Source organism: Cetorhinus maximus, chromosome 1, assembly GCF_964194155.1.
Source record: "Cetorhinus maximus chromosome 1, sCetMax3.hap1.1, whole genome shotgun sequence".
In the NCBI taxonomy this organism is placed as follows: Eukaryota; Metazoa; Chordata; class Chondrichthyes; order Lamniformes; family Cetorhinidae; genus Cetorhinus; species Cetorhinus maximus.
In genome coordinates, this window is record NC_135879.1 from 208,292,516 (window position 1) to 208,307,964 (window position 15,449).

The window sequence follows — 15,449 nt, forward strand, 5'->3', positions numbered from 1 at the left end:
CCATGTAATTGAAGTTCCTCATTCCTCATGAATCTTTTCTGCCCCTCTCTAAAGCCTTCACACCTTCCCTAAAGTGTGGTGCCCAGAATTGGACACAACACTCCAGTTGAGACTGAAGCAGTGTTTTCTAAAGGTTCATCATAACTTCATTGCCTTTGTACTCTATGCCTGTATTTATAAAATCCAGGATCCTGTATGCCTTTTTGCTCAATTTCTCAAACTGCCCTGCCACCTTCAACAATTTGTGCACATAGATCTCTGGGTCTTTCTTTTCCTGCACATCCTTTCAAATTGTATCCTTTATTTTATATTGCCTCTTCCTGTTCTTCCTATCAGAATCACACTTCTCTGCATTAAATTTCATCTGTCATTTGCCTGCCCATTCCAAGAGCCTATGTCCTCTTGAAGTCTAGTTCTATTTTTTAAAATTCATTCATGGGATGTGGGCATTTATTGCCCTTGTTCAGAGGGCACTTTAAGAGTCAACCACATTGCTGTAGGTCTGGAGTCATGTGTAGGCCAGACCAGGTAAGGACAGCATGTTTCCTTCCCTGAGCCAGATGGGTTTTTACTACAATCGGCAATGGTTTCATGTTCACCATTAGATTTTTAACTTTAAATTTTTATTGAATTCAAATTCCACCATCTGCCATGGTGGGATTCAAACTTGGGTCCACAAAGCGTTACCCTGCGGGTTTCTGGAATATTCGTTCAGTGATAATGCCACTATGGCACTGCCTCCTTGTGGTGACTGACAGTTAACTGCCAAACATGGTTTGAAATTTAATACACAGGGCCCTGTTCTTTGTAGACAGATAGAACATGTACATACATTACGCCTGTTTCAGCTAAACAAAATAAGTGACAGCCATTCGCTGACTCATTCCTCAGGGCAATGCCTTGACTAATCAGAGTCAAGCTGCCTGTCTTAAATTTCAAACAATGCTTGGCAGTTAACTGTCAGTCACCATCAGTGGTACATTCTCCATGGCAACACAATTTGCCAACCAATCTGCGCTCTCTTAATATGCAGTATAAATTGTTGTCTTCCTCTTATTTTGGTATTCATGTGAGTATCCTGATGAATGCAAGACAAAAAGCTTAGACATGTCTCTTTTTTCAGCAATACACAAGTTTTGTACTACCAGATGAAAAGCAGTGGTCTTAGTACCAACACCTGATGAATCCTACTGCACACCTTCCTCCCATCTGAAAACAATCATTCATCACTATTCTCTGTTTCCTGTCATTCAGCCAACTTTGAACCCATGGCCAGGATCTTTGGGTCGGCAAGCAGGGGGGCCGGGCCCGCTCGCCAAAGCGTAAAATGACGCGGGATAACGTCGGGTGGAACTCCCGATGTTACCCTGCGTCATTTCAATTTTCAGGTCGGCGGGGGTGCAGCTGCGCACCCGCCGACCTGTCAACTGCCAATTGAGGTCATTTAAACAGTAATTGACAGAATTAATGGACCTGCCCATCCAACCTTTATGTTGGCGGGCAGGCCGGGAGCCCTGGCGGGCTTCAGAAAAAACATGAAACCTCATCCACGGGCGGGATGAGGTTACATATGGATTTTTAAAAATTTAATAAATGTTTGATTTAAAGTGATGGACATGTCCCAACTCATGTGACAGTGTCACATGAGGGGACATGTCAGGGAAATTTTGTTTGTGCACCTTTACCATTTTTAAATTTGGCGCCGATCTCCCTGAGGCAGCACTTCGCCTCAGGAAGATGAGTGCGCTCTTTCTTGCGCATGCGCAAAACAGTGCACTCTTGGCTGAGGGAATCCCCCCCGCCCGCACAGGGAGCACATAGCGCTTCCCCCCCCAATGGGGGGAAAATTCTTCCCCATGCTTCCACTGTCCCATGGGCTTCAAATTTACTGGCAAGCCTATGATATGGCACTCTACCTGGTGATATCAATCACATTACCCCCATCAACCCTCTCTGTTACCTCATTAAAAAAAACTCAATCAAGTTAGTTAAACACTATTTAGAACCATAGAAAAGTTACAGCACAGAAGGAGGCCATTTGGCTCATCTTGTCCATGTCAGCCCAAGGGCACCCAGGTGTCCTTTCTAATCCCACCTTCCTGCACCCAGCCCATAGCCCTGTAGCTTACAGCACTTTAGGTGCAGATCCAGGTACTTTTTAAAAGAGTTTAAAGTTTCTGCTTCTACCACCAACTTGGGCAGTGAATTCCAGACACCCACTACCCTCTGCATAAAAAAGTTCTTCCTCATGTCCCCCCTACACCTTCTGCTACTTACCTTGAATCTATATCCCCGGTTCTAGAATTCCCCATCAAGGGAAACAATTTTATCCTGTCCACTCTATCTATTCCCCTCATAATTTTATACACCTCAATCAAGTCACCTCTCAGCCTTCTTTGTTCCAGGGAAAATAACCCCAACCTATCCAATTTCTCCTTGTAGCTACACTTTTCTAACCTTGGCAACATTCTTGTAAACCTCCTCTGCACTCTCTCCAGAGCTATTACGTCCTTCCTGTAATGTGGTGACCAGAACTGCACACAATACTCCAGTTGTGGCCTCACTAGTGTTTTATTACAATTCCAACATTATATCCTTACTTTTATATTCTATACCTCGACCAATGAAGGAGAGCATCTCATATGCCTTTTTTACAACCTTGTCTACTTGAACTGCTGCCTTCAGGGACCTCTGTACTTGTACACCAAGATCTCTCACTTCATCTATCCCTCTTAGTATATTCCCATTTATTGTGTAATCCCTGTAACTGTTTGACCTCCCTAAATGTATGACCTCACACTTCTCTATGTTAAAATCCATCTGCCACTTTACCGCCCACTCCACCAACCCATCTATATCATTTTGGAGATTATGGCTATCCTCTACATTATCCACTACTCAGCCAATCTTTATGTCATCTGCAAATTTCCCAATCGTGCCCCCCACGTTCACGTCCAAATCGTTAATATATAACACAAACAGCAAGGGTCCCAACACAGAGCCCTGTGGAACACCACTTTAGACAACTTTCCATTCACAAGGGCATCCATCGACCATTACCCTTTGTTTCCTGTTACAAAGCCAACCTTTTATCCAGTTTGCCACATTACCCTGAATCCCATGGGCTTTTACTTTCCTGACCAGTCTGCCATGTGGGACCTTGTCAAATGCCTTGCTAAAATCCATGTACACAACATCCACTGCACTACCTTCATCAACCCTTCTTGTCACTTCCTCAAAGAATTCAATCAAATTTGTGAGGCAAGACCTTCCTTTAACAAATCCATGCTGACCATCCCTGACTAGTCCATGCCTTTCCACATGACAGTTAATCCTATCTCTCAGGGTTGATTCTACTAATTTGCTCACCACCGATGTAAGACTAACTGGCCTATAATTGTTTGGCATTTCCTTTGATCCCTTTTTAAACAATGGAACTACGTTTGCATTTCTCCAGTCCTCCGGTACCTCTGATCCTACTCCTGGGATCCCATCCCCCTGCCACACTATTTTAAATACTCCCCAACAGAACGAGCAAAAGCCCCCGCAAGGGCACTGGTCCCAGCTCTGCCTGGGTGCAGCCTGTCCAGTTTGTACAGGTCCCACCTTCCCCAGAACCCAGTGCCTCAAGAATCTGAACCCCTCCCGGCTACACCATCTCTCCAGCCATGTGTTCATTTGGTCTATCCTCTTAGTCCAGCACTCGCTAGCACGTGGAACTGGGAGTAATCCTGAGATTACTACATTTGAGGTCCTGCATTTTAATTTATCTCCTAACTCCCTGTACTGAGCTTGCAGGTCCTCATCCCTTAGTTTACCTATGTCATTGGTACCAATGTGTACCATGACCACTGGCTGCTTACCTTCCCTCCCCAGAAACAAATCTGGGATTCCTTAATTAATCCACACTTGTCCAAGTGACTGTTAATTTTGTCCCGGATTATCATTTTGAAAACTTTTTCCACCACCGAGGTTAGACTCACTGGGCTGTAGCTGTTGGGTTCATCGTTACATCCCTTTTTGAACATAGGTGTCCTGTGCATTTCTCCAGTCTTCTGGCACAGACCCATGTCTAAGGAGGATTGGAAGATTATAGCTAGTGCATTCACAATTTCCACCCTTACTTCCCTCTGCATCCTCACCTGCATCCCATCTGATCATGGTGACTTATGATGCTATTTCACCCCGTATCTCATTTCAGAACTTGCCTGGCCCCCTAGCCAAGCTGTTGCAGTACAGCTACAAAACTGGCATCTACCAGGCCATGTGGAACTTGCCCAGGTATGTCTTGTACACAAAAAGCAGGACAAATTCAACCCGGCCAATTCCCGCCCCATCAGTCTACACTTGATCATCAGTAGAGTGATGGAAGGGGTCATCAACAGCGCTATGAAGCAGCACTTGCTTAGCAATAACCTGTGCACTGACGTTTAGTTTGAGTTCCGCCTGTTTCACTCAGCTCCTGATCTCATTACAGCCTTGGTCCAAATATGGACAAAAGGGCTGAATTCCAGAGGTAATGTGAGAGTGACTGCTCTTGACACCAAGGCAGCATTTGACCAAGTGTGGCATCAAAGAGCCCTAGCAAAACTGGAGTCAATGGGAATCAGGAGGAAACTCTCTGTTGGTTGGAGTCATACCCAGCACAAAGGAAGATGGTTGTGGTTGTTGGAGATCAGTCATCTCAGCCCAGGGCATCATTGCAGGAGTATCTCAGGGTAGAGTCCTAGGCCCAACCATCTTCAGCTGCTTCATAAGTGACCTTCTTTCCATCATAAGGTCAGAAGCGGGGATGTTTGATGATGATTGCCCAACGTTCAGCACCATTTGCAACTCTTCAGATACTGAAGCAGTCCATGTCCAAATGCAGCAAGACCTGGACAATATATAGGCTTAGACTGACAAGTGGCAAGTAACATTCACACCACATAAGTGACAGGCAATGACCATCTCCAACAAGAGAGAATCTAACCATCGCCCCTTGACATTCAATGGCTTTACCATTGCTGAAGTCCCCCACTATTAACGCTCTGGGGGTTACCATTGACCAGAAACTGAACTGGCCTAACCATATAAATAAAAACAAAAATACCTGGAAAAACTCAGCAGGTCTGGCAGCATCTGCGGAGAGGAGCACAGTTAATGTTTCGAGTCCGAATGACCCTTCAACAGAACAGTTCTGTTGAAGGGTCATTCGGACTCGAAACATTAACTGTGCTCCTCTCCGCAGATGCTGCCAGACCTGCTGAGTTTTTCCAGGTATTTTTGTTTTTGTTTTGCATTTCCAGCATCCGCAGTTTTTAGCTTTTAACCATATAAATACTTTGGCTACAAGAACAGGTCGGAGGCTAGGAATCCTGTGGCGAATAACTCACCTCCTGACTCCCCAAAGCCTGTCCACCATCTACAAGGCACAAGTCAGGAGTGTGATGGAATACTCTCCACTTGAATGGATGAGTGCAGCTTCCACAACACTCAAGAAGCTTGACACCATCCAGGACAAAGCAGTCCGCTTGATTGGCACCCCATCCACAAACATTCACTCCCTCCACAACCAATGCACAGTGGCAGCAGTGTGTACCATCTACAAGTTGCGCAGCAGGAATTCACCAAGGCTCCTTCGACAGCACCTTCCAAACCCACAACCACTGCCATCTAGAAGGTCAAGGACAGCAGATAGATGGGAACACCATCACCTGCGAGTTCCCCTCCAAGACATTCACCATCCTGACTTGAAAATATATTGCCGTTCCTTCACTGCCACTGGGTCAAAATCTGGAACTCCTCCCTAACAGCACTGTGGGTGTACCTATACCACATGGACTGCAGCAGTTCAAGAAGGCAGCTCACCACCACCTTCTCAAGGGCAATTAGGGATGGGCAATAAATGCTGGACTAGCCAGCGATACCCACATCCCGTAAATGAATAGAAGGAAAATTATCTACCTTCATCTGAGTCAGGATTGTAAATAGTTGAAGCCCAGCACTGATCCCTGTGGCACTCCACTTGTACATCTTGCCAACCCAAAAGAGACCCATTTATCCCGACTTTCTGCTCCTTGATTCTAGGTTCTAGATTCCCCAACCAAGCACAACATTTTCTCAGCATCGACCCTGTCAAGCCTCTTAACATTTTTATATATTTCAAAATATTTTAAAAAAATGTCTCAATCTTTGAAACTTAAGGAAATAAAGGTCTGGTCAACCTCCCCTTATCCCAGGAACCAGCCTAGAGAACCTTCATTGCACTTCTTCTAATGCAAGTATGCCCTTCTCAAGGTAAGGAGATCATAACTGCATGCAATACTCCAGGTGTGGCCTCACCAATTCCCTGTATAATTGTAGTAAGAAATTATTTACTCCTGAACTTCACTCCATTTGTAAGAAAAGCTGATATACCATTTGCCTCCCTAACTGCTTGCTGAACTTGCATGTTCTTTTTGAGGTTCATGTGCAGGGACACCCAGGAACCTCTGAATGCAAACCTCTCCCACCATTCAAAAGGCATTCATTTTTATTTTTCCTACCAAAATGGATAACTTCACATTTCACCTCATTATGTTCCATCTGCCATGTTCTTTTTTTTAAATTCATTGAATGTTGACATCATTGGCTAGGGCAGCATTCATTGCCCATCCCTAATTGCCTTTGTTCAGAGGGCATTTTAAGAGCCAACGACATTGTTTTGGGCCTGGAGTCAGATGTAGGCCAGACCAGTTAAGAACAGCAGATTTCCATCCCTAAAGGACATTAGTGAACTAGATGGGTTTTTACAACAATCAACATTAGTGAACCAGATAGGTTTTTACAACAATTGCTTCATGTTCACCTTTAGACTTTTAATTCCAGATTTTTATTGAATTCAGATTCCACCATCTGTCATGGTAGGATTCAAACACAGGTCCTGAGAGCATTACCCCGGATCGCTGGATTACTAGTCAGCGACAATACCACTACGCCATTGCCTTACCCAGCCTGCCCATATCCTTCTGCAGCCTCTTTGCATCCTCTTCACTGTTTACTTTCCTAGCTAACTTTGTATCATCAGCAAACTTGGTTATGCTATATTCAGTACCCTCATCTATGTCATTAATATAGATTGCAAATAGCAATAGCCCAAATAGTGATCCTTGCGGTAGCCTGCTAGTTAGAGTCTGCCAACATGAAAATGTCCCATTTACTCCTACTATGTTGCTGTTACAAGCTGAAACAGAGGAGGTTTTGAGGCAAGGTAAGGGCACCTTGATGGCAGAGAGAGCTCTACTGTGGATCCAACCTGTGCCGTACCTGCTGTGGGAGAGTTTGATGGGATAGTATAAACAGAGCTTTACACTGTACCTAACCTGTGCTGTACCAGTCTTTGAACTGTTTTATACCGATGTTTAGGTAGAAAAGTGGAAATCATCCCACTTAAAAGCTAACAGCACATCACTGTGATGAGACAGGTGAACGAGAGCTGCTTTGGAGCTCCCAACTCTAAGAAACTACACTACAGGCTCTGGGAATCTACACTACAGGCTCTGGGAAACTACACTACAGGCTCTGGGAATCTACACTACAAGCTCTGGGAAACTACACTACAGGCTCTGGGAATCTACACTACAAGCTCTGGGAAACTACACTACAGGCTCTGGGAATCTACAATATAGGCTCTGGGAATCTACATTACAGGCTCTGGGAAACTACACTACAGGCTCTGGGAATCTACAATATAGGCTCTGGGAATCTACACTACAGGCTCTGGGAAACTACACTACAAGCTCTGGGAAACTACACTACAGGCTCTGGGAATCTACAGTATAGGCTCTGGGAATCTACACTACAGGCTCTGGGAAACTACACTACAAGCTCTGCGAAACTACACTACAGGCTCTTGGAAACTACACTACAAGTTCTGGGAAACTACACTACAGGCTCTGGGAAACTACACTACAAGCTCTGGGAACCTACACTACAGGCTCTGGGAATCTACAATATAGGCTCTGGGAATCTTTACTACAGGCTCTGGGAAACTACACTACAGGCTCTGGGAAACTACACTACAGGCTCTGGGAATCTACACTACAGGCTCTGGGAAACTACACTACAGGCTCTGGGAAACTACACTACAGGCACTGGGAATCTACACTACAGGCTCTGGGAAACTACATTACAGGCTTTATGAAGCACATCCTGGCTTGGCCCTCCATCTTCTCCACAAAGTGAATAATGACAGATCCTAAAACTACAGCAATCAAATCACCAATTTAAACATCATGGAAGGGATCTCCCACTGGCCAATGCGGCGAGCTATTTAAATCTCCATTTGGTTCGATGGGACCATAATATCCTGCTGGCTGGGAGGGGCCGTAAAATCCTGGTCCATGTGTAAATTAGCTGAATATTACAAGTAAGTCATATGTCTGTTATAAACAGTAACATTGAAAGGTTCAATGACAAACTGCAAGAGCGACTATTTAGATTCACTTATGTCATGTTATGGTCATTCCTCAAAGCACATTCCTTAATGTCAGAATACTTAAAGGAGTACAGACTGAGGGGGGAACACAGGGCTGGATATTGCCAGCTGTAGCTCCCACAGAGCGATGAACCCCAACTTATTACTGAGTTTACACCACCAACTGGATCCCTTTACACACGTAATCCAGACAAACAGCTGGTGGGGATCTGCTTATATAATCTGATGCGACTCCCAGGCTTCACATGGCTCCATTGACTGGGTAGGTCCATGGGCAGAGCCCCACCTACATGAAAGCCACTCAAACTGGGCAAAAAGTCACCAAAGGAAAACCAACATAGACACCAGGACTGCCCAGCAGGGGGCACAGAATGCCTCCAGCGCAGCAAAACTGGACATTTCAAGCATTCCTGCAAATTGAACTATTTTAATTGAGGTGAAGACAAGAAAATATTTATAAAACACATTCCACTCAAGAAATAGAAAGTCAAGAAAAAGACAAAATTACAGAGTTAGGGGAGGTTAATAGTCTCAGTCCGGACTATTGGTCAATTATGGTCCAATCACAAGGCTTCAATACCACCTTTAAAATTGATACTGGAGCTGCTGTTAATGTATTAGCAGATGATGTCAACTGGCTTCAGCCAATGATCCTTCATCCATCAGACATCAAATTCAAGGCCCAGGTGGCATAGACCTTCCAATCAAAGGCAGGATTATTGCTCCTCTTCCCTACAAGGGGCGCTAGATCATTGATTCTCTCTGTATAAGACCATAAGACATAGGAGCAGAGATTAGGCCATTTGGCCCATCTAGTCTGCTCCACCATTCAATCATGGCTGATAAGTTTCTCAACCCCATTCTCCCGCCTTCTCCATGTAACCTTTGATCCCCTTACCAATCAAGAACCTATCTATCTCGGTCTTAAATACACTCAATGACCTGGCCTCCACAGCCTTCTGTAGCAATGAATTCCATAGATTCACCACTCTCTGGCTAAAGAAGTTTCTCCTCATCTCTGTTCTAAAAGGTCTTCCCTTTACCCTGAGGCTGTGCCTTCGGGTCCTAGTCTCTCCTACTAATGGAAACATCTTCCCCACGTCCACTCTATCCAAGCCTTTCAGTATTCTGTAAGTTTCAGTCAGATCCCCCCTCATCCTTCTAAACTCCATCGAGTATAGACCCAGAGTCCTCAAACGTTCCTCATATGTTAAGCCTTTCATTCCTGGGATCATTCTCGTGAACCTCCTCTTGACCCTCTCCAGGGCCAGCACATCCTTCCTGAGATACAGGGCCCAAAATTGCTCACAATATTCTAAATGTGGTCTGACCAGAGCCTTATAAAGCCTCAGCAGCACATCCCTGCTTTTATATTCTAATCCTCACGAAATAAATGCCAATATTGCATTTGCCTTCCTAACTACCTACTCAACCTGCAAGTTAACCTTAAGAGAATCCTGGACTAGGATTCCCAAGTCCCTTTGCACTCCAGATTTCTGAATTCTCTCCCCATTTAGAAAATAGTCTATGCCTCTATTCTTCCTACCAAAGTGCATGACCTCACACTTCCCCATGTTGTATTCCATCTGCCACTTCTTTGCCCATTCTCCTAACCTGTCCAAATGCTTCTGCAGCCTCCCCGCCTCCTCAATACTACCTGTCCCTCCACCTATCTTTGTATCATCTGCAAACTTAGCCAGGATGCCCTCAGTTCCTTCACCTAGATCATTAATGTATAAAGTGAAAAGCTGTGGTCCCAACACTGACCCCTGCGGAACTCCACTAGTCACCGGCCGCCATCCTGAGAAGGATCCCCTATGTTGTCCACAATCAATGTACGGCCTTATTGAGTAGCGATATTGACGTACTTCTAGGAATCCTAGAAAAACCAAATGATGCTCATCATTTGTACGACTCACTTTTATGCAACAATCTTCAACCTTGATTAAGAACCTTCAACCTTCAGAAACTGAGGAGGTTTATATAATCAGCAGCATGTTCCTTTCTTTCATCCACTAGACCCTGGTGGAGACTGAAGTTATGAATCTCTCAGTTCCTCATGAAGTAAGTCCAGAGGTGGTGGATACAGAAGGCATTCAGCAGGCAATGACCGTCTCCATAAAGATCCGTTGGACTTGAATTGTCTCTTCCTAGAGAGTGATGAGGAAGAAACCTTTGCAATACTGAGTGATCGGTTGGAGGTTGAGGTCCTAGAGGATGATTCATCTTTCCAGTTAATGGATGCACCTTATGAAATCTCTTGGCGGAATTTCCCCAAATTTTCACTAAGTGCTGTAGCGGATGGGCTCAATGGCATCCTATCCACTGATGGCGATCCAGGTTTTCACGCCTTATTGTCCCAAACCCATCTCATTATTTATGTATTCCCTGGGAAACACGCCATTTCCATGGTGGGCGGGCTCTCAATCGCCCTTCCGCCATCACCTCACCATTGCATCACGCCAGCTGCCATGTTTAAACGCCACCAGCACACCGGTCATCACTACCAGCTCACCACCGCAACCAGGAGACATGGCCAGCAAAAGCAAAAAGACCACGGCCCCTCTGTTTAATGATGGGCCCCTCGAGCAACTGCTGGATGCCATGGAGGCCCACTGGAATGTCCTGCACTCTCGCTCTGGCCGCAGGATGGGCAGCAAAGTGACCGATTGGTTTGGGAGGTGGTGGCAGTGGTGGTCAGCGCCAACACCCTTCAGAAGAGGACAGCCACCTAGTGCCGAAGAGGATGAATGATCTCCTCTGTTCCGCCAGGCTAAGTCACTCTTCTCATCACTCTCTACTCACACACTCACAAACCCATCACACATCCACGGGGATCTCACTCACTGCCAGTTCAAGAGACATCACCATTCACTCTCTCACACACACCTTCATTGTCCTCAGACTGTCTAGGGGACCACTCACCACCCACGCAGGCCAGGCACATTTATCACCTGATTTGGCAGGCATCCTGCTTACACTTTCTCCTTCTGTATCCATGCAGGACAAGGTGGCAAACAACGAGAGAGAGGTCACAGACCGATGGCGGAATGCCCGAAATCCAGGTCCTCACAGACTTTGAAAACAGAGCCATCCCACTGGCCAGTCACGATTTGGACTGTTCCTGTACTGACGGTGAGGTCGGTGTTGTCCTACTAAGTGAGGATCCAGCAGTGCAATATTCATTAGACAACCATGCCATCAGTGTTGTGTCCTCTTTCACAGGCCACTGCCATGCACTAATTATTTCCCCTTGCTTTCGTAAGCACATCTGCCAAACAGGCGACAGAGTCCATGAGCCAGGGCCTCCAATCAAGCTCCGAATAAGCTTCCAAAGGGCATCTGAATGCACACTCCTCAAAGTTCCAACACAGTGCTCACCCACACCCTCCACCAGCGCAGAGACCTTGGTCCAGGACATTGCTGCTGCACTGCTGCATGGGCTCAACTCCATCGCTGATGCCATAATTGAACCACAACAGTGTGTACGCGAGAGGGGTGTGGGGCAGCTCAGTCTCACTCCAGCTATCCCTTCCCCTCAAGGAGTGAGCCAGGGGCCCTCGGGCACCCATAGAGAGGAGGATCAGCAGGTACACACCCTGGGCCCATCCACCCAGGTGACACTGGGAATGACCGGCCCATCTGAATCACCTCTTCCTTTGACCTCAGCAGCTCGAGCTTCACAGGCCGAGGAGGGTGCCACTGCCACACAGCATGACCCTGAAAGCAGGCCGGGGCCATCCAGGTCTCAGCCCTCCAGAGGACGCCCGCCAAAGACATCACAGATAGGGTAGTGAAGTCACCAGGCTGCCTCCACCTCCACTGTGGATGTCTGGGGAGCACCGACACGTAGTGGCAGGGTTAGGAAAGTTAGGTAAAAGTAGTTGCACAGCCTGGGCACAGGTGTTAATAACTTGTAAATGCTGTTCACTATTGTCAATAAACTCCCAAGAATGTCTCCCTGTCTATGGCTCTTTGTTCTGATGAGCAGTGTTCTTGTTACACAGTTGTGAAACCTTTCTGCACAAGATAAAGGCAGATGTCTCAGTCCAGGGCCTCTTCCCTGTGCTTTGTGCAGCCTTCAGACCCAAGTGATGGTTCGGCCTCACACTCCCTGGAAACATTACTGATGACTGCACCTCGGCGGTGCTTGTCATTGCTGCCAGAATGTAGTGGGCAGGTGCCACAGAGTTCTCTCATTCTCTCTGTATGCTCTCAGCACCTTTAAGGAGGGGCTGGCCCCCATCTCTTCAGCATCTGTGACCACTGATTCTGTGCTCCAGCTCCTGAAGTGCTCAGGTGCTGAAGGCGGACATAGCATCAGATGCTTTTAAAGTTTCTCGGCTGCGCAAGCGAATTGCCTCCAGTCAGACTGGAGTCAGACATTCTCAGAGGTTGTGTGAAGATTTATAGAGTGTCCTCACTGCTTGTTGTCATCATCCTCCTGCAGTTGAGCGATTGTTAGAGCGTCCACGGTATCTCCATGACAGGAGCATTCTCACAGACGGTATTCACGCTGCCATAAACCAGACTGGAGTCAAACGTTCACAACTGCTCTGTGAGGATCTATGGGGACTCCTCACTGCATGTTGTCATCATCCTCCACAAATTTAGCAGCTATGAGGGGTCCCAATGCACCTGCCTCGACTAGCCAGTGCGAGGGCCTCATTCCTGTCATCATTGCCTCTGAAGGCCTCCTCACCCTCATCCCCTTCGCCGTCCTCCTCATTGGAGGAGACATGCAGCTCCGCCATCTCCTCCTCAGCCAGCTCATCTCCCCATTAGAGTGTCAGGTTGTAAAGCGTGCAACAGGTGATGATGACACCTTCTGTGGACTGTATTGCAGGGACCAGCAGACCGGTCCAGGAACTGGAACCTCATCTTCAGCATCCCGATGGTCTGCTCCACCAAGTTGCGAGGTGCTGCATGAGCATCATTATAGCGTCGCTCTGCTGCAGTCTGAGGCTGCTGCACATGTGTCATCAGCCACGGCCTCTGCAGGTAGCGCTTGTCCCTAAGGAACCATCCCTGCAGCTTCTGTGAACCCTGGAAGACTTCAGGGATCTGTGACCGACTGAGGATGTAGGCGTCGTGCACACTCCCTGGAAACCATGTGCACACTTGCAGGATGTGTTTCTAGTTGTCACATACCAGCTGCACATGCAGTGAGTGGAAGCTCTTGCGGTTGATATAGTCCACAGTGTGTAGCGATGGAGACCTGAGTGCCACATGGGTGTATCAATCGCACCCTGCACCTGTAGGAATCCCGAGATCTGGGAGAAGCCAATGGCCCTTGCATCCTGGCTGCCCTGGCCCCGGGTGAAATGCACAAAGTTGTGTGCCCTCGAGAAGATGGCATCCGTGACCTCATGGATGCATTTATGGGTGGGGACTTGTGATATCCCACAATGGTCACCTGTGGAGCCCTGAAAGGAGCCACTGGCATAGAAATTGAACACCACTGTCACTTTCACAGACACTGGCAGTGGATGCCCTCCATGTCCGCTTGGCGCCAAGTCCTGCAGTAACTGGCAGATGTGAGCCACCAGGTCCCTAGACATGTGTAGTCATCGGCAACACTGGTTCTCGGTCATCTGCAGGAATGACAGGCGGTGTCTATAGACCCTGGGTGTCGCTAGGCGCCAGCCACGGCTCACTGTCGCTTTTGGGCAGCGTGTGCGGGAGCCCCAGCAGCCCCTTCTTGCTGAGGTTGCTGCTCCTGCCTTTGCACAGCCAGGAGCCTCAGCCGTTCTCTCCTCCGTCTTCTTCGCTCCCTGTAGGCTATCAGCTAGGTCACCAGGCTCCATGCTCCTGACGTGGTCCTCCTGCAGCATGAAAGAGAGGGAGAGTGTTTAGCATGGGTGTACTTAGCACCTTTCCTGGCCCTGTGTAACAGCTCCTCAATGCTTCTTGGAGAGTGCTGGTCTCCCTTTGGGTAATCACAGGTGTGTGCGCTGCATGTCTGCCCTGTCAGCCTGCCTCATGGCCGACAATGCTCCGGGATGCTGAGATTGCAAGGGGCTGTGAGCACTTCCAGCAGTGACTGCTGCATGGCCAGCATTTGTGAGGAGATTGTACAACGTGTGCAGTCCAACTGCTCTGTGGTCCAGTAAAGTGGTCGCGGACCCGTAGTCTGTGCCATTGGAAGGCTGGGGTGGCGAGGGGAGGTAATGTCTGGAGTGCTTGGTGGCACCTTGGTGCCTCCGCATTGCCTGCATGGGTGGGCAGGCTAGGAGCCCAACCCCAATCACATCACTGTAGCTGTGCCTGAACTGTCTCAGTTGCAGAGGAATAGTCAGTTTATACAGATAGCCCTACTGTGAGGCCACTTCCCCCACCCACCCTGCCCCCCCACCTCAATTTCTTATGGGCGGGATCCAACGCCAGGGCAGCAGTTGGCCCCCCCCAACCCCCCATACAACAACAACAACAGTCGTCTCCAAGACTGGGCAGCTGTTGCCCCCCAGACACCGTCCTCCTGAAAACAGTCGCCTCCGAGGCAGGGCGGTAATTTACCCCGGCCCCCCCAGTGCCCCTAAAGCCTGAAAAACGACAGGCGACCCTGGTGATCTCTGCACAACAATGCTGTTCACTCACCTCCAGCTCCCCCAAAGTAAAGGGTGCCAAGTGCACGTCGCCTGTGTGCTGTTGTGAAACAAGTCAACGTGCTTCACCGCTGAGGTGGATGGACAATCCGAGGGGTCGAGTAGTTGGCGGGATGGCCTTTTAATGATAGGCTGATGTATTACAATGAGCTTCCCGACAACCGTTGGCAGGAAATGTGGTTCATTGTTGACGGGCTGAGTGGACGATCGTGACCTGCCTTCCCACTGTCGCGAAACCGATCGCGTTGTACTGTCCGCGCATGCCACCTATCACACCCACTGCCAGCGGGCATGGAAAATTCTGCCCTCTGCTGTCGTTTTAGAGGAGTCAGCTGGGTTTCTAGTGGCTGAGCAGCATTCAGATTTTTGTTCCACTGAATCCACTG